General features: G+C 39.8%; 1 protein-coding gene across 14 annotated transcripts in view; it reads right to left on the bottom strand.

Annotated features, from left to right (window-relative positions):
- The window catches only part of LOC109422828 (sex determination protein fruitless), an 883,045-nt gene that overhangs the window by 220,131 nt on the left and 642,342 nt on the right, over positions 1 to 20,572 (bottom strand). The window contains exon 1 of one of the 14 annotated variants that reach the window (XM_029861695.2): positions 11,661 to 12,135. The exons of the other annotated variants lie outside the window; for them this stretch is intronic. The gene's annotated coding sequence lies outside the window, so the exon portion shown is untranslated. Of the gene's footprint in view, positions 1 to 11,660; positions 12,136 to 20,572 lie in introns of those variants that run through there. 14 annotated transcript variants of the gene reach the window in all.

Genomic DNA, 20,572 nt, shown 5'->3' with positions numbered 1-20,572 from the left:
TTGCTGAATGTATCTCTGTCGGGAATTTAGGAAAAACATGTAAAAAAGCTCGGAAATTTGAATCCATCGGGAAAATGTCGAGAAAACATCTCGGAGTAGTTGTTAGTCATCGAGAATTTTCAGCTTATGATTTCCCATCGATACTTTAAACATGATGTTTTAGAGAAAGTTTTGGTTCTGGTTTAGGTTCTGATAATTCTCTTAGGAATTTTGATTAAAACACATTCTAACAATTTCCTCAATTCTTAAAATACAATTTTAATAATTTCCTCAGTTTTTGAAGGAATTCGGGTAGATCTCATAAGAAAGATTCCATCAGATTTTGACGGCATCAATGAAAATATGCTTAAAGAAATGTTTGGAGTCAGAGGTACGACCACGTTCAATAGCATGGGCAGGACAAAGGACCTATGAATTTTTGGGGGTTTTAAATACCTTTTAAGATTTATTCCAGAATGTTGATAAAACCACAATTCGTCAATGATTTTTCATTTGGGCTTATCTGATCGTCGACTTCTCTTCGATGATTCTCTAATAGCTTCGGTACTGCTTTCTTTACTACTTTTGACGACGGTAAAACAATGAGTACGCGGTATTTTGTTCATATTGTTGTCAATATTGGTTGTCAGTCCAGTAGACAGTAATGTAGTCCAGGGGCGTTATCGAATTATCCTTTCGTAAGAGCAATTGCTTAGGGTAGAGACGATAGATTAAATAATTTTGGCTTGTCTAAAAGTTGTTGGTGGCAGGGCTGGGAATTAAATCTCTGACCATTTACTTACAACCCGAAAGTGTTGTCCTTGAGAGCATAAGGGTCCGCTGAGGGTATTTTGCATTAGAGAATTTGGTGGAAAATTGCTTTGAGGGAATCATTTCATAATCTTTAAGGGCACGACCTCATTATTTGTCTAATAGTGATAAATTTTGGCTAATTGTTTAGCTCTGTTAATATCTCCAGTCATCTAGAAATAGGTATTTAAAAAATCTCATTCATTCCTCACAGAATTCATCAAGGAAATGTTCAAATAAGTTCATCAGAGGCTTTCAAAAATTTACAAGTTTAACCAGGATGTCCAAATGGTTCATAGGCATACCTTAAAAAAACAGAAGTAGCTGAACAACAGTTTCTTTAGTTGAAGCTTGTTGAGTACTGGTCTCTGTCAACTTGGTGTTCGCTGTTCTATGTCGTTTAGTCTGTATGGCTCTTTTCGAGAATACCATAGATTTTTATATGAATGTACACATGAATTTCGCTGCGAATGGGAATAAATCCACAAGATTCATTTTTTAGAAACACCTGCAGAAATTTTGTCAGAGTTTTCACAAAATATCACAAGATGGGATTTATTCAGCAATTCCTGTTAAATTTGTGAACATTATCCACAGAATATGTTACGAAATAAATCAGAAATTTCATTTAGAATTTCGAGAAAGTTGTTGTTCCTTTAATAAATTTTATCATTGGGTACAAAATGCCAAACTGACGTAATGTTTGCAATTGTTGATGAATGGGATGATGAATATGTGGACATGCACCAATTAAATGTCTGCCATTTTTTTTTTTTCATTTATGTTGTCCCATTCTGTATAGTATGCGGTCTTGTGTAGACTGGGGGAATTTGTTCATGATGTTCGTGTTTTTTTATCTTTCACGAATGATCCTATTTTTGCGACAACGTAAATGCTGCCTCTTTACTTTACAACTTAATTTTAACACTTTCGTTCCTGGCAAACAAGGCCATATTTTTTAAGGCCTTACTCAACTGTATGCAACATTTTACGTCAAAATTTTCTACAGTGTATTATTCACTGTTCTGTTTGTCATTCTTTCCTAAAAACACTACCTGTTAAGTCTCTGAGAAGCAGTTAATATCTAAAATCCACATAATCATAGAGTCAATGCTTTTAAGGCACGGGTTCCCAACCGGTGGTCCGCGGCCCCCTGGGGGGCCGTGAAGCCAGTCCAGGGGGCCGCGATGTTACCAAAAAATTGTTAAAATTTCATTCTATTTTGTGCAAATTATACCAATTTTTAATTTTGTATACCGCCACCCCCAAAAGCCACAATTTGAGGAACAAATTTTCAGTATAAAACGTCTTTTGAAGAAAAAATTTTCGGCTGCGCCGCTATTTTCCAGCTACGTCTCAAATTGAATGTACGTGACATCATTGTTTACGAAATAAGAGTGCCGAATAAAAAAATGTATCATTGATCGTCGAAAATCCCTCCCATAATAAATTCCTGGCTACATCACTGTACCCAAAAAACTCGGTGTCGTTCATTTAATTCATATTTTTTTTTTCTAAAAATTTTCATTGGGCCGCAGATGTTTTGAGAATGCTTAAAGGGGGTCGCCACCTCAAAAAGGTTGGAAACCCCTGTTTAAAGGCGTTTTAACGTCACTAATGCGGTTATAAATTGCACAAAGGACATTTATGAAAAGAGTTCACATAGAATGTACCGTCAAGGCGCCATTCACCGTGTGCCTTCGAATATTGTTTCATTATTTCCATATTATGATTGAATAATATGACAATTTCCCTTCAATTTCACCAATACAACACTAATGTATTGTTACCATGTCAAAACGCTCATTAGAAACATTTAAAAGTATCATTTTGACACTAGAGTGTGTTTGCATGAAGCGGGTTTCTGCTCGTTTACTGAATTCATAGTAAAAAACGAAAACTGCGCTAAGGTGATTTAAGCGATAAACTAAATGTAGTAACGTTTTTATTCCACCAAGAAGCAATTAAATTCACATATCAGGTATGTATTTTGCATTACCGAAGTAAGTTTAACAAGAAAGTACGATTACTCGTACTTTTTATTTGAAACAAAAAAGGCACGGTAAATGGGTACCCTAAAAATCAATGGTCTCCATTCACCGTGCCCCATATTCTCCCATATACCTAGAAAAAATCGAAAATTTGAACATTCGTTTTTCTAATAAAATCTTGCAAGTTATTACTTGAAATGAATTTAAACGAAGAAAATTCCCTTGGCTGGGTTGTTTTGATCATTTTTAAACAAAGTAGAATAAAATTTCTCATACACGGTGAATGGGTCCCTACTACCACGGTGAATGGTGACCTACCACGGAATTAGGCGACCCTACTACCCTTTGCCAATTGTACTATATCACCAAATTTTGTGAAAATTTTCCTACTTCTGTGGATATTGCTTTAATTTTAACCTATAATGAAAATAAAAGCGGCACCAACAATGTTCATAAGACTGGTGTCAAATGACAGCCCTTATTTGCCCCGAATCCTCTTAGATCCACGGTGAATGGTGCCTTGATGGTATACTTTTTTCAAAAAAGTAATAAACATTCCTAGCTACACGCATAAGGATATTTGATTTTAGAGATCCATTCATTTGTAGCAGTGTGATGAGGCTACAAACTGTTCTACGAAAATATGATCAAACTAATTTTTCCGGGGTTAGATCGTCGAATGATTCCATAATGGTAACTAGGCATATTATGTTATTATTTACAAACAGAGAAATGTAAAAAAATGTTGACGAGAAAAGATTCCGTTTTTAGCACGTTTCCGTTTTTGGCAACTGAAAATAAATAATTTGTTGCCAAAATCGGAACCCCACTGTATTCGCTCTTTGAAGGAAGCACAACGCTGACAGTTGCGACGGGAATCGAACTCACTCGCACTCCTCAGCACCATGGGAACTAAATGCTGGGTGACACTAGCCGTTCGTGATCGAGACAAACAAAAAAAGTTGAAAATTGGTAAAAATGGAATAAATATAAAGTTGACATTGATTTAAAAAAAATAGATTAAATATAGGGGAAGTCATGTATTTTCCGCAGTTTTGCTGTATTCGCCATAAGGGTTTTTTGAAACCTGTTAGACTCAGAGTTGGCCTCGAATCCGTACCGATAATGCTGAATTATATGACCAAGTTATATATTTAAAACGAACGGAGTAAACATTTTGGCCTTCATAAATTCGGCTCAAATCCCATTGTGCATTGGAGCTGCTAGTGCACAATCTGAGCCCCGCAAATCCACGCAAAAAAAAAACCTCGGATACGAATAACGCATTAAACGAAATAATTCTTTAATGATTCTTAACCGGCCAGCAGCGGCCAATTTATTCCAGCGTTGCTGGTTGTGTCGTCCCTTATTCCTTCGAACCGAGAAGCATTCACTGAATTTTTAAATTTCCTGTAGACGGTACTGACTGCCTCATGCCTAAACTCACCCACGCGACCCCAACCAACCAACCAACAAGGTATCGAAGGCTGGGTAGGAAGAGTGTGTGCGAACCGTTGCCACCACTTCCACTAATGATGGTCAGACTCCCGACGAGGTAACCCTCGAATGCGGACTTGGGCCTGTCGGCCGGTGGCCGGCGGCTGCCGGCGGGCAGCCGAGGAGGCACTTTACATCAATAAGGGAACAGGAAAACAAAAATTTCTTAACGCACATCGGCATCGGAGGGTAGAACCGCGGGCGCCCGGCGCGCGGGTCGGGAAGGTGTGATAATCGTTCATCGGGCGTAATGGAACTCTCGTACCAACCACCACCATTTCGTACCCATATTTATATGGGCCCTGCCTGGCTGCCTGCCTGCCTGATGGGGAGATGTATAGTGTGGGAGGCAGAGGTCGATGAGATCATTCCGCGCGGTGAAGGTTTTGCGAGCTCGGGTCTGGATCTACGAAAGCGCGTGTAGGACGGTGGGCATGGGATTCGTTGTGAAGTTTGTGTATTTTTTTTTCGGTGGAACGAGTTATGAATAATTAAAATAATTTCTGGCTGGGTTTGGAGCTAGTCAATGGTTAATTGGCAATCGCTTTATACGAGTTGTCCCAGCACATCTGTACTAAATGAATATTTATTCTTGTATTTTTTTTGAAACGAAACTTTTTGGAGTTTTGTCATATGTCATTCATGCCATTTTTACGATCAAGGGATCGTAGCTGAACTCATCAAGATGGGTCCAGAAAAGCTGGCCACATGTCTGCATCGGTTGATAATCAGCATCTGGGAAACCGAACAGCTACCGGAGGAGTGGCAGGAAGGAGTAATCTGCCCCATTCACAAGAAAGGCGACCATTTGGAATGTGAGAACTTCAGAGCGATCACCGTTTTGAATGCTGCCTACAAAGTGCTATCCCAGATCATCTTCCGTCGTCAGTCACCTAAAACGAATGAATCGAGGGAATTTATCAAGCCGGCTTCATCGACGGCCGGACGACAACGAACCAGATCTTCACCGTACGGCAAATCCTTCAGAAATGCCGTGAATACCAGGTCCAAAAGCATCATCTGTTCATCGAATTCTAAGCAGCATACGGTAGTATCGACCGCACAGAGCTATGGAAAATCATGGACGAAAACGGCTTTCCTGGAAAGCTGACTAGACTGATCAAAGCAACGAAGGACGGTGTGCAGAACTGCGCAAGGGTTTTGGGTGAACTATCCAGTTCATTCGAATCTCGCCGATGGCTGCGACAAGGTGACGGACTCACATGCCTACTCTTCAACATCGCACTGGAAGGTGTAATGCGACGATCCGGGCTCAACAGCCGGGGAACGATTTTCACAAAATCCGGTCAATTTGTGTGCTTCGCCAAAAACACGGACATTATCGCCAGCACACTTGGAACGGTGGAAGATCTATACACCCTCCTGAAACGCAAAACAGCAAAGGTCAGATTGATGATGAATGCGTCAAAACTAAAGAACATGCTGGTAGGTGGAACCAAACACCACCGGATCTGTCTAGGTAGTAGTATCACAAATAGATGGGGATACCTTCGGGATTGTGGAGGAATTCGTCTACCTCGGATCCTTACTGACGGCTGACAACAACGTGAGTCGTGAAATTCGAAGGCGCATCATCAGCGGAAGTCGGGCCTACTACGGGCTCCAGAGAAAGCTGCGGTTTAAAAAGATTCACCCCCGCATAAAATGAACCATGTACAAAATGCTTATAAGGCCGGTGGTCTTCTACGGACACGAGACATGGACCATGTACGAAGAGGATCTGCAAGCATTCGGAGTTTTCGAGCGACGCGTGCTAGGGACGATCTCGGCGGTGCGAAGGAGAACAATGTGTGGCGGAGAAGGATGAACTACGAGCTCGCTGCACTTTACGGCGAACCCAGCATCCACAAGGTGGCCAATAGTATGGGACAAACATCAAATTCTCGCTCCAGTCGACTTTTTTGATTCCATTTAGGTCCCATATCAACTGTGCAAAATTTCAGCGCAATCGGCGAAACTATAATTTAGCGCAAGCGGTTCAAAGTTTGCATAGGTTTTACTATGGGAAAAGTTACATTTTCAAACAAACAATCCCAGAAGTCGCCCTTTGTCTCCTTAATTCAAATCGATCAACGCTTCTTGTAGAAAAATCATTTATGAAACTTTCCTTCGAAGACCACAAAACGATTGTATGCTTGTGGAAAAAGTTATTGATTAATTACCGACTAGTGATCCGACGAACGGCTTTTTGTTTTGTTTTATTAGCAGCACTATAGCTGCTGCCCACCCCATGCCACTGGCCAAAGCCGGAAGGATACGGTGGGAAGGGCACGTTGAAAGAATGCCGGACAACATCCCTACAAAATTGATGTTTGCGACTGATCTGGTTGGCACAAGAAGGTGTGGGGCGCAAAGAGCACAATGGGTGAACCAGATGGAGCGTTACTAGGCGAGCATTATTGGGCGTGACGGAGGATGGAGGGTGATTTATGGAGACATTTTGTTGACTCAGTTTTACTTGAATTAGATGTAAAAAAATTAAATAAATGAATGAATGAATTTTCGCATGATTTCTTAGAATGATTTCAGTAACAATTCATATAAACATTCAACTTAGTATCCCTTCAGAATGCATCCCTGTTTATACATTTCTTTAAAAATTCCCCCAGGGATTCTTTCAGAAATCCCCCCAGGAATTATCGCTAGGATTTCTTCAATGAATTTCTCATAAAAAATTATCTTGAAACGTGTCCACATGTTTCCTAAGAAATTCCATAAGAAATTCCTCAAGGGATTCTTAAGGAAAATCCTGCAAGGATTGCCACTTACACTACCCGTCAAAAGTACGGACTCACAAAAAGTATTGCAACAATATTGCATCACCTCGATGCCTCCAAAACCTGAGGACTTACAAAGATGCTGTCTTCAGCTAAGTTATTTAGAAGCTCAGAAGCAACAACTTTTCTGGAGCCGGTATTTTTGTAGGTGTTTTAGTTTTGGAGATATCGAGGTGAGTCAGGGTTATGCAATATTGTTGCAATACTTTTTGTGAGTCCGTACTTTTGACGGGTAGTGTAAATTGATGCTTGTATTCCCTTAAGTATTTCTTCAAACATTTCTGAGGGATTACTCTAAAAATATTGTCAGAATTGTTTTTTTAGGAGATTTACTTCGAGATTTATCCGAAAATACTTTAAGGAATATCTTCAGGGGTTTCTCCAGGAATTCTTCCTAACGTTTCTCTAAAAGATACAATTCCGGAAATTTTGTTTTTAGGAAGATTTCGGAAATTCTTCCAGATATTCCTCAAAGGTTTTCTTTAGGAAATTTAGATTTTTTATTTTAGATATTACTTCATTCATTCAGGGATTATCTCTGTTTTTTTTTGAAATTCCTCTAGAACTTCAGAATGTTCTCCAATAATTCCTTCAGGTATTTATATCCAAAAACTCCTAAAAAAACACAAGAATTTCAGGGTTTTTAAGGGATTGCCTGAAACAATTCTCTAGAAATTTCTTAAAAATTGCTTCAGGAATTCCTCTAAAAAAATCAGTAATTGAGCAATTTCTGGAAGAAAACGGTTGAAAAATCTTAAGAAAAATACTTGAACAAATTATGTAGGTATCTCTGAAGGCATCTCAGTAGACATTTCTAATGGAACCGCAAGAGAAATTTCAGGAAAAAAACCTTATGTAGGAGTTTCTGTATCTCATGGAATTTCTGGAGAAACCGTAGGAAGAATTTCCGAAGCATTTCCCGTAGGATTTGTAAACACATTTTTTGAATGATTTATAAAAAAACTGCACGGGGGAACTTTTGAAGAAATTCTTTGCTGAAATCCAAAAAAGTCCCTAAAATTTTGAAGAATTCTCTGGAATTATAATGTCTCTCAATACAATATAAGGAAGTACATCAAACTCAGTCTGTGGAAGGATATCCAAAGAAGGATATTCTTGAAACCTTTCTGGAGTAATAACTGGAGAAACTTCCGGGGAACCCTTGGTGGAATTCCCAAAAACAAAATATCAAGGGATTTATAGAAAACATCTTGGAGAAATCCTTCAATAAAATTCTTGGTGGATTTTCTGAAAGTATTCTTGGAGAAGTTCTGCAAAATAACTATCCTCAAAGAACACTTGGAGAAGCACATAGATAACACTCTGCAAAAACCCCTAGAAAAAACTCTTGAGATATGTCTAAATAAATTTCCGTAGAAATTTGTAAGGATTTTTTTTATTTTTAAATAAATTCTCTAAGGAATGCGTAGAGGGATGATTGGAGTAATCCTTAAAGGAGATGTCAGATAAACATGGAAGAAAATCCTGAAGAAATCTTTGTATGAACTCCTGCAGAAATCTCTGAAGCAATTCCTAAATAATAGTAGTAAAACAAAAATCTCTGGAGGAATTCTTGCTGGATTTTCCGGATAAAACCCTGAAGAAATTTCTGGACACGTTCATGTGGGAATGGAAACCCCCAGACAAACAAAAACCCTTAACAAATCTTTGGTCGACTAAAGAAATACCAAAACGAAGCATTCCGAAGGAATATTTGGAAAATTATCTGAAGAAACCACTTTATTAATGAATGTTTGAAAGATTTTCTAAAGAAATACCTGTAGGAGATTCTAAAGGAAGAAATCTTGAAGAAATTTTCGATGATGTTTTCTTTCAAACAATTCTTGGAGGAATTTCTAAAATTATTCCTGAGGGGCCATCCATTAAGTACGTCACGGTCCAAGGGGGGGGGTTTCTAAAGTGTGACAAGCAAATGTATTAGGTATAGGAAAAACCCGTACGAAGGAGGAAGGGGGGGGGGGGTTGAAAAATCCCAATTTTGGCGTGACGTACTTAATGGATGCTCCCTGATAGAGTTTGGGGAGGAATCCTTTAAGAATTCTTGAAGAAAATCATTATGTTTATGTTCATTTATATGTTTCATCTGACAAAATGTCTTAATGAAAAAGTAATAAAAATAATTAAAAAAAAACTCCTAACATTGACATTAACAGGAAAAAATCCTACTATAAGTAATCACAATACACAAGCACAATAACAATAATCAAATAATTAAAATACTAAGAATATCTTACGAACTATCATAATCAACGCTGACGTCTATTCTCCTCATGCAGCAGTCGTTCAATCCGATGTCGGAAGCTTAAGGTAGAGCAGTTAAAATCGAACACTACGTAGTACTCATTAAATCGTGACGACATATACCGTATAGGGTCATGTAGTGCATAATTCGTTGCACGAGCTGGGAGATACAGAATGTTCCTAGTACGAAGCGGTCTCTCTGGAGCATATAATTGTAGGTCGGCAAGAATTCCAGGAGAATCAATTTCACCAACCAGAACTTTAGCTACAAATAATGCTTTAGGGAATATCTAGAGAAATTTCTTCAAGAATCCCTGGATGAAATTTTGAAAAAAAAAATCGCTGGAGGAGTTTTTGAAACAAACCTTGTTAGATTTAAATACCGAATTCCTAGAGTAGATCCTTAGACAAATATATGGAGGAATTCCATAAGGAATATTTGAAGGAATCTCCAGGTAAATTTCTAGAAGAGTCCCTAAAAGAATTTCTGAAGGACTCTGTAGCAGATTTTCTAAACAAATTTTCGGAGAATTTCCTGCAAGAACCATTGATTTTCTTAAAGAGTTGCTGAAAGAAGTTTTAACGGAAGAAGTGAATGATCTATTGCAAGAATTCTTGAACAGAATCCTGAAAACTATGGAGGTATTTTTAAGGAATTCAATGGAATCTTTTCTAGAAGAATTATTCGAGATTTTCGAGGCTCAATCGATTGGAGAAATTTCTGGAGGGCCATCCAACGAAAATTCCGATGGAAATTCTATAGCGTTTCATGGAAGATGTTCTAAAGAACATTCAAGAAAAATCTGTGGAAGACATTCCGAAAGAAATTTCTGGAGAATTTTCTAATGGAACCCATGGAACAACAGCGGAATTCAGGGAAAATTTTATAAATAAAGGTTCCTAGATCCTAGCACTACACTGGGTCATTACCAAGAATTGTGAGAAGGAAGTATTACCGGAGGAATGGATGGGAGGTATCGTGTGTCCCATCTACAAAAAGGGCGACAAATTGGATTGCGGGAACTATCACGCGATCATTATACTGAGCGCTGCGTGCAATCACCGATCGCACCGCTGTCTGTCTATCACCGATTGCAAGAGAGTTCGTGGGGCAATATCGCGCTGGGTTCATGGGTGAACGCACTAAAACGGATCAGATGTTTGCCAACGGCCAGTTGTTGCAGAAATGCCCCGAATACAACGTGCCCTCACATCACTTGTTCATCGATTATAGATCAGCGTATGATTCAATCGATCGAGACCAGCTACAATTGATTAATTAATATAATTGATCAAGGCGACGATGGGTCGATTGATGTGCGTAGTTCGACAACGACACCAGCAGAGAAATTCAGAGACGCATTGTGACAGGAAATCAAGCTTTCTTTGGACTCTCCCCAGAACTCTACGATCGTACAAAATTCGCCGTCACACGAAGTTAACTATCTACAAAACGCTGATTAGTCCGGTAGTCCTCTATGGGCACGAAGCATGGACCCTACATGCAGAGGGCCAACGCGCCCCTGGAGTTTTCGAACGGAATGTGCTGCGTATTAGCTACGGAGGAGTGCAGATCGAAGACGAGAATTGGAGAATGAACCACGAACTGCATCAGCTGCTAAGAGAACCAACCTTCGTCGACGTCGCAAAAATCGGGAGGCTACGGTGGGCGGATCACGTCATCAAGATGTCGGATAGCAACCCGACTAAAATGGTTCTCGAGAATCATCCGACCGGTACAAGAAGACGTGGTGGGCAGCGAGCTAGGTGGGTCGATCAAGTGAAGGACGATTTGCGGACCCTTCGCAGAGTGCGGAACTGGAGACAAACAGCCATGGAAGCTCCTACGTACAGCGGAGGACACTCTGGTCTTAGTCTGACTGGTAAGGTAAGTCATTATGAATTCAAAACATTCAGTTGCCATCATCAATAAGTTTTTACTGACATTCCTCAGAATTCCTTCAAAAAAGTGTCGCATCGGAATTTGAACCAGATCAATCTTGTTTTGCGTTTTTCTCGTGGCTGCGCGCTGTTGGTAAAATCCCAAACAATTGGAACGCAAAGCAGGCGAGAAGTTGTTTTTCCTTGATTTATTGCGATAAAATGCGTTTGCTGAGCAATTGGCGAATTATTGTTCGACAACAACCACCATGATCATCATGACAACCGACGCATCGCGTCGCTTCATCCTCCGCACCGCACCTCTTTCGTACCCCACAGGAGCGCGCTAATGTGCGCGCGTGAGAATGCGAAATAGATAAATTAAAACAACAAAACTAAAATAAATGTGCGATGGGCATTAAAAAAAGCAGAAGTGAATTACCTTCAACTTTACAACAAAGTTTTACTCTCGGTTGTTGTGCTGTCGTCGTTACTGCTGCCTCTGTCGTCGCGTCCAATGTTGATGCCGCCGTTGGTTTTGGCAAATTCTCTTCTTTGTTTTCTTCTTCTTCAGCTTCTCACCGGCTCGTTTCGCGAGAATATGTGTCGCGAATGTAAAATCAGTCAGTCACCACACACAGTTGGTTGGTCGGTCGATCCGCCGCGCCGCGCCGGCGATCGAGGAATAGAAAATGACACAACGATCAAGAACACCACTCCGTCGGTCGGAACTTCGCGGGGAGTCAAAGCTGCGCGAATAAAACGCGTCGCCAGGAGCGGAGAGGCACGCACGAGGTGCGCGCTACACTACTGGCTGCTTGCTTAGGGCAGCCTTCCTCGTGTGTTGGCGTGTTTCGCGGTGTGTGGAAGAGATCGCGAATTTGCAAACGAACCGTAAGCGAGCAAAAAAAAAAATGATATGTTTAATCCAAGGTTAAATTTTAGGTTCGACGGCGACGGCGGGGGCTTGTTTCACCGCGTCGCTTCTTCTGCTGGCGTTTTGGTTTTTGCTATTTCACTCACTCACTCACTCAACAAACTTCGCGCCCGATTTTGGAACATCATCTTCGCAAACTACAGGGGGTGGCCAAAATGTTTGGGATAGGCAACTTTTTTTCTCTCACAAAAAAGTTCAACATGGTGTAACTTTCCATAGAGTGCATCGAATTTTCTCAAATTTTGACTGTTTATTAACCTATTATATGTGCATCAGTGGTACAAATTTGAGCTCGATTGGTTAATCTTTCGCGAAGTTATAATCGATCTAGTAAAACACTATTTTTAAGACTATCAATTTTTGAACTGTCATATCTCGGAGACTGGTGAACCGAATCGAATGAAATTTTGAGCGATTATCAACAATATAATAGTGCTTGAAAATTCATCAGAACATAGATACTTTTTAAACGTTGAAAAAAGTTATGATGGTTTGACATTTTCACCCATTTAGAGGAAAATGAGTAAAATTTACTGTACTGCACAAAAATTACTAAACATGTTCTTCCTTTAATCCAAATATGCTCTAATATATCTTTTTACAGATATCTTATGAACAGAAGTAGAAAATCTTTGGATATCAAACATAAAATTTTATGACATTGATGTAAAAAAATGCATTTTTTTCAAAAAAATCCAAAAAGTGTCATCCCATCATAACTTTTTTCAACGTTTAAAAAGTACCCATGTTTTCAATGATTTTCAAGCATTAATATATTGTGGATAAAAGTTCAAAATTCCATTCAATTCGGTTCACTGGTCTCTGAGATATGACAGCTCAAAAATTAGTAGTCTAAAAAATAGTGTTTTACCAGAACGGTTATAACTTCGCGAAAGATTAACCAATCGAGCTCAAATTTGTACCACTGATGTACATATAATAAGTTAATAAACAGTTAAAATTTGAGAATATTTGATGCACTCTATCAAAAGTTACAGCATGTTGAATTTTTTTGAGAGAGAAAAAAAGTTGCCTATCCCAAACATTTTGGCCATCCCCTGTATTTCTGTTCTGGTGTCGATGCTTGGTTCCTTCTGGGAGCGGGTTGGCAGGGAGGCGTCCCTCTCCTCCTGCCTGGTGATGTTTTATTTATTCTACCCTTGTACATGCGAGGAGGATCGCAGTGGTTCCACGCGCGGGAGGTGATGCAGCAGCAGTAGCAGCGTCGTAGGTTGGTGGCTTTGTCAGCGAAAAGTAAGAAAAATGCAGAACTTGTTCGGAGTTGGGTTCTGTTCGCGTTCTGCTGGCTGGCGCTGATTAAAATGCATTAGATTACACACACTCGACAGACGTAGCAGAAGCAACAGCAGCGAGAGAGAGGACTACGATGCTCTACGAGGGAGGTAAGAAGTTGGGATCTCTGGGAGAGGTTAGTTGACAGATCCTGCGGGATAATCGATTGGAATGTTTTACTTTTGTGCATATTGATTTTGAATAATCGAGAGTCCGTTTGCAGCGACACGTGAGACGTTGATGGTGGCGGCGGCGTCGGCGGGAGGTTGAACAGAGAAGGTCGTTGCGATGTGTTGATGGTGTGGCGATCGCGAGGGCATTGTAAGAAGTTACGTGACCGGCAGGGACGATCGTTTCATGGAAACAGGCGCTTTATGGCGGTGCGGCGATGCATGAGATAGTTCCACGATGGTTGCAGATGAGGCTCTGACGGATAGTTGCTGCGGTGGGAAGCGCCGGCGAATATTCATAACCGATAATATGGTATAATGTCTGGGTTGAGTTCAAATTTACCATTCTTAATTGATACCACGTGCTGTGGTTCTGGTAGCTTAACATTTTACATACAGCAATATGGCAAGTTCGAAGACAACAAGCTTAAAGAACGTATGAGTCTGGTGGATTTTTTTTCCGAATTTTTTCGTATGTTGTGTCCAAATTACTTTTCATTTTAAGAGAGCTCTGGTTGACTGAAATCCTTTTAATCACAAATAGAAGCAAAATGACTGAACAGATTTGTTGGTTACAGTTCAAATTAATGATATATACATCTGGCAACACTGTTCCAAGGGATTCAGGTGAAATTGAACGCTCCTGAAACCTTGGAACACACTTGAGCGCCAATGAAACACCCTGAAGTCCTATAGAACGCCCACGAATCCCCTGAAATATTCCTGGAACGCCCCTGGGGGACCAACTGAAAACCCCTCAAGCCCTATGGAGCGCCGCTGAAACTCCATGGAACACTCTGGAACGCTACTGGGACCCCCTGAAAGCTCCTAGAGCCTCTTGAAAACTCATAGAACGCTCCTGAAATACCCTGGAATGCCTTTGAATTGAATCATGAAGGCATAATGCCAATTTGCTAGTAAAGCTTGATCTGTAAAGCAATTTCTTAGAATTTATCTTAAGAATTAGGTAGTTTTGTGTACCGTCGTGCAGGGCTTCTTTATAAACTTTTCCAGAGTTTTTCAACTGTATGACATTATAACTCCCAGAGTAGTGAATGAATTTTCACAATTTTTACATATAATAATCGTGAGTATGTATGTAGAATGTACATATGCAAAATTTTAGCTAAATCCATCAATAAACAAAAAGTTGTTCATACACCAATCGGACACATCTCATATAGAACTGGATGGGGGCTACTTTGGACATTCTTTACTATAACAAAACTGCATTTAAAATTGCAGGGTTATTTAGAAATTTACGTTGTACCAATACTATAGCATACTATATCGTACATGATTTCAATAAATATATGCGTTTTTAGATGGTTCTGTGTCATCTTTGGTATTATGACCAGCGTGATATTGTAATATTGACAGCATTAAAAAGGGACCATCAATCCTTTATTCAGGTGAAAAGGTTCGATTCTTTCTGCTACGTTGATACGTTTTGAATGAATTGATCAACCCTTTGAAATTTATGCACTGTAGAAACAATGCATACAGAGCAAATGTTCTGATACGTTATATATATGTATTTTATTGGTTTATTCGATGTTTTATCGCGTCCTGACAAGCAATAAAACGTCTGTTTGAAAAAAAAAAATTCAACCAAATGAAGGGAAAAATATTGCTTCAAAATAGTCCCAAAGATATCAAACAGATTTGAACCATATTATGAATTCAAAAAATCCACTTTCAAAAGTGTCTAAAGTAGGCCCGCATTTCAAAAGTACGACGGTACAACATTTTCAATCAATTTTTGTAAAGAAAAATATTCATGATTTTACATTTATAATTTTAAATTGATGCAATATTGTGACTCTCATGTATGTTTGCGCATCTACATCATACGCTTACATTGTGCGAGATTTATTGAAGTTCTATTTATAATAAGATTTTCAAAAACTGTGAGCGTACTCCAAGGTGCCTTTGGGGCTGTTCATAAACCACGTAGACCAAAATTTGGAAATCTCAGACCCCCCCTCCCCCCTCGTAGACTTTTGTCCATACAAAAATTTTGAAATTTGTATGGAGCGTAGACTTTGGCCAGACCCCCCCCCTCCCCCCAAAAAGTCTACGTGGTTTATGAACGGCCCCTTTGGAGTGATATGCTGCCAACAAGATCTACCGTGTTTCCAAGATATGTAATTCTCCCCATTAAAAAATACTGAGCTATTTGAAAGTAGCGTTATATTCGTATAATTTATTTATTTAGCATCATCTTCAACACTAGGTTGTACAGACTGTTGCCTAACTTATAAATCTTATCCTATTACTAAAAACACTTTTGGAGACGTTAAAATCGAACACATCAGCAACTTCGTTAAATAATCTACAACTAGTGTCAAACGGATCAAAATACGCATAGTTCGTGCGATGAGCAGGAATCCACAAAAACGAACGATTACGGAGAGAACGCAAAGGAGCATAAAAACATAGATTTTGTAACAAATAATTACAGTCAATACGGTTAACAATTAGGTCAAAGATAAACAGTCCACGTAATTTTTTCCCGCGGTCAGCTAAAGTTTCCAGGTTGATCAGTTTACAGCGATTTTCATAGGCTTTCATAGGGTTTTCATAGGTTCATAGTCATTTTCATAGTTTCAGTTGGGTTAGACCAAGGAAGGCGACGCAACGCATATCTTTAAAATGATCTCTGAATGCTTTCAATTCGGTTTATCTGTTCGTTCTGATACGGCGCCCAAACCTGGACCGCGTATTCCAGTGTATTACGCACTATTGAACAGTAAAGAGTTTTCAACGCATACACGTCTTCGAAGGCTGCTGTGTTGCGCCGGATGAATCCAAGTAGAGAAGTTGCTTTAGCGGTCACGGTTGAAATATGTTCATTGAACTTGGCTTTTGAGTCAATCAATATCCCAAGGTCCTGGATTTTATCGCCTCGTTCCAGGACTTCGGATCCCATTTTGTACGAGAAGGCGGTCGAAGACTGTTGTCGAGTAAAGGATATCACCTTACATTTCGAGATATTCACCTGCATACCATTTCGTTCACACCTATCCAATATAGCGCTCAGGTCTTCCTGGTAAGCACAACAATCCAATGGTGACAAAATAGTTCGGAAGATTTTCAGGTTATCCGCATACATCAAACAGTCACAGCGAAGAAGGCTACATATGTCGTTGACGAATATAACAAAAATAAGCGGACCGAGATGGCTACCCTGTGGTACTCCAGAGGGAATATCGAAAGTTTGGGAATTAACATTCTTGATTTTTACAAAACCCTTGCGGTCAGACAGGTAAGACAGCGTCCAATTTAATATCCAGTCGGGTAGGCCGATGCGCCTCATTTTATCCACTGCGATGCTGTGAGGGACCTTGTCGAAGGCTTTGGGAAAATCGATGTAAACCGTGTCAACTTGTTGCCGCTTTTCGATTTTCCGAGTTAAAACGTTGACAAATGTCATCAAGTTGGTAGTTGTTGAACGATTTTTCATAAAACCGTGCTGACTGTCGGATACCACATGCCGTACGGAGCGATAAAGAACATCATGAACCATTTTTTTAAGTACTTTGCCTAAACAATTCAGAATTGAGATCGGACGATAATTTTGTACGTTGTGAATGTCGCCACTTTTGTGAATAGGCACAGTGGAAGCAATCTTCCAGACATCCGGAAAAACGCCATTTGATAACGACTTATTAAAGATGACACAGCGTAACAAAAATTACCTTTTTGTCTGTCTCAAGAGCAAACTTATGTGTCTTCGAAGGATTTTGGGCCGCTGAATCCGAATCCGGGCTCAGATTTGCTCTAACACGTCACAATTTTGAGCTATACCTCATGATAATTGCATTTATAGGGCAAAATATGCGATTTTGGTCTTTTTTGACTGCAAGCCATTAAGCAATGAAATATTTTTTTAAGCAATCAAAAGGTTAATTGGTCAATTAACATCTGAATTAACGACTCATGCAATATATTTCGTTTTACCACATTGAATTTGATAAGTTTAAGCGATTTATGTTAGGTAAGATATTTCCCATACAAGTCATCCTCCAAAAGTTGCATGCAAGTTTTCATACTAACATAAAATGATTAAATCTATCAAATTTGATTAGGTAAAATGAAATATTTTGCATGAGTCGTTAATTTAGATGCTAATTGACCAATTAACCTTTTGATTGCTTAAAAAAAATATTTCCAACCTTAATAGTTTGCAGTCAAAAAAGCCCAAAATCGCATATTTTGCCCTATAAATTGAGGTATAGCTCAAAATTGTGACGTGTTAGAGCAAATCTGAGCCCGGATTCGGATTCAGCGGCCCAAAATCTGTCAGAGACACATAAGTTTGCTCTTGAGACAAAAAAATGTTGCGCTGTGTGATCGACACGGGGAGCGTAAGCGAGGGCGCGCAGTGTTTGAAAAACACTGGTGGAAGGTGGTCCGGTCCAGCGCCTTTAGACGCATCTAGTGTTGCAAGAGCTGTGGAAACATCTCGTGCTGACACTTCAAGTACGGGAAGATGGAGATGTCTGAGGTTATTGAGCGTTGATTCTGCGGCATCGCATTGATCGTTGCTATAAACGGTACTGAAAAATTCAGCGAAAAGGTTTGCGGATTCACGGAAACCATTGGCTCTACAGTCACCGTACACCATGTCCAGGGGGATGCCGTGGCCATGCTTCCTGCTTTTTACAAAGGACCAGAAAGAAGACGGATCGCGTTTGATGTTAGATTCCAGCCGGCTAATGTAACTGCGAAAAGCGCTATTTCGAAGCTCATCATACTCGTTCTCCGCAAATTGCAGTGATTGTCTGTTCATCGTTGATCGGTTCCTCAAGTATCTCTTACGGATTTTCCGAAGCCTATTACGCGTAGATCCTAGCTCCCTATTCCACCAAGGGCATTTGTGGTGAGTTCGTCCGATTTTCTTGAGAGGAACTGATTCAGCAATAACAGTATTTACGACGACGTAGAAGCGGGATACAGCATAATTCACCTCGCAGTTGTCTAGAAAAGATGTCCAAATTTATACTTGCCAGTTTATCGTTGAGCGCCTCCGCATCGCAATTGTTGAATTCGTAAAAGAGAGTATCGTCGATCGCCTCAGTGAGCGACGGCACCTCACATTTCAGTACAACAGGTCAAATATAAATACTTAAAAACGATCAAAAATGATCAAATCTGACTATACATGTCAATGGTTGCTCCTCCGTGATTAATCCGAGCTGGTACCAATTGCACTGAGATCCAAATGAATAAGGGCTGGGACACTCCACTTATTCTCAAAGAGAAATTTAAGCAGCTCATACGTTTTGGATCAATAACGGCGCCGGTCACGTCCTCATAGTCAGTTGGGAAAGGAAAGGCATGTTAGAGTGTGTTGGTTGTTGCTACTAAAGACCGAGAGCACCTCTGCATCCTCACAACCAGCACGGGCATTTGTTAGACGGATAGGGATATATAAATACTAAAAAACAAAAAACTACATTTGAAATACAAGACAAAAAATGCAACAATAATGCGAAAAAAAAAGTTCACATATAGCAACAAAAAACATTAAACATTTAACATTAAAATATTTACGGAATATCTGACGCATCGTTTTGCGGGACAAATGAGAGTCTAATAGGCGGCCAACTCTATTTAACGCACGCTGCAATGCAATCAGCGACGTGTGTTGACCGTGATTGATTCGTCGGAAGGGCAATGTTAGCATCGCGTTATTCCGAAGGGTCCTAGAATAAACGTTCAAATAAACAGCATCCAGAATGTCAGGACAATCGACTCTTCCCTGCAAAGTGTCGGCAACAAGCATAGCCTTGACCATATCCCTGCGCGATTGGAGAGTTTCGACTGACATCGATTGCTGTAACACCACACTGAAATAAATTTTATTGTGGAAACAACCGATTCCATAGTAAAATGACTAACCGTACCTATGATTCTCAACCGACAACAAAATCTGTGAAGTTAACTGAAATTACAATGCATTGCAGTAAATTTGACTCAAAGCGTAGTCACCTCAACAACAAAACATTGTCAATTTTTCCTGGACACGTATCTAACAACACAGTTTATTTAAACATACAATGCCCAGCTGTTGAATTAAAGTTATTTTTGGTAATGTTAACTGCACTGTTAGTCAAACTGACAGTGTTTTAGTGGAATTAACTGGAAATTGTTATCGGTTGAGAATCATAGGTACGGTTATTAATTTAACTATGGAATCGGTAGTTTCTACAACAAAATTTATTTCAGTGCATGGAAGCAGACGGAGCGCATATCGGATGAAAGGATGCTACACTGATTCGATTCTGTCAGAACAATTCTGATAATGCGGATACCAAACAGCAGAGCGAGCAGTATTCGAGGCGGGACTGGACCAAGGAGAATACAGAGATTTTGAACAGTAAACATCGGTGAAGTCCTTGGCAAAGGTCCTATACGCTTTATCAACGATGTAAGCAACATGGTGCTTAAACGTTATCCTTCTGATCTGATCAATATTTTATTTTTAAGCCTCAGCTCCGCAGTGGCTATTCGTTCAATGAAATACGTTTCAGGCAGTGTGCTCTATAGATTCAACTATACACGATTACCTAGAATTGGGTCTTTTCGTATTACTAGAATCAGTGTTGGTAAACTCACACTCAAAGCACACTCATGAACCGCTCCTGCGTGAGTAAACTCGCGCGCGATTCTGAATCGTTTTCTCACGCGCGAGTTTTTCATGCAAAATCTCGCTCTCACGAGTCAAGCTCCTAAATCTCGTTTGCTTGTAAAACGAATTCAAATCAATTTGAACGACATTCAATGGTGTTGTACGCTAGGTATGCAGTTGTTCTATAATGCAAACCTAAAAGATTCAATGTAAATAATAACAAAACCAAAAAATAAAGCAATGAGTAAAATTACGAGTCAACTCATGTATGATTTTTTCGGCTGTGAGTTTGGCGAGTCAAGAATCGCGCGTAAAAC

The sequence above is a fragment of the Aedes albopictus genome, chromosome 1 (genome assembly GCF_035046485.1).
Source record: "Aedes albopictus strain Foshan chromosome 1, AalbF5, whole genome shotgun sequence".
Taxonomy (NCBI): domain Eukaryota; kingdom Metazoa; phylum Arthropoda; class Insecta; order Diptera; family Culicidae; genus Aedes; species Aedes albopictus.
Note: the sequence above shows the minus strand (reverse complement) of the source record. Positions and strands in the feature narration are given on the sequence as shown.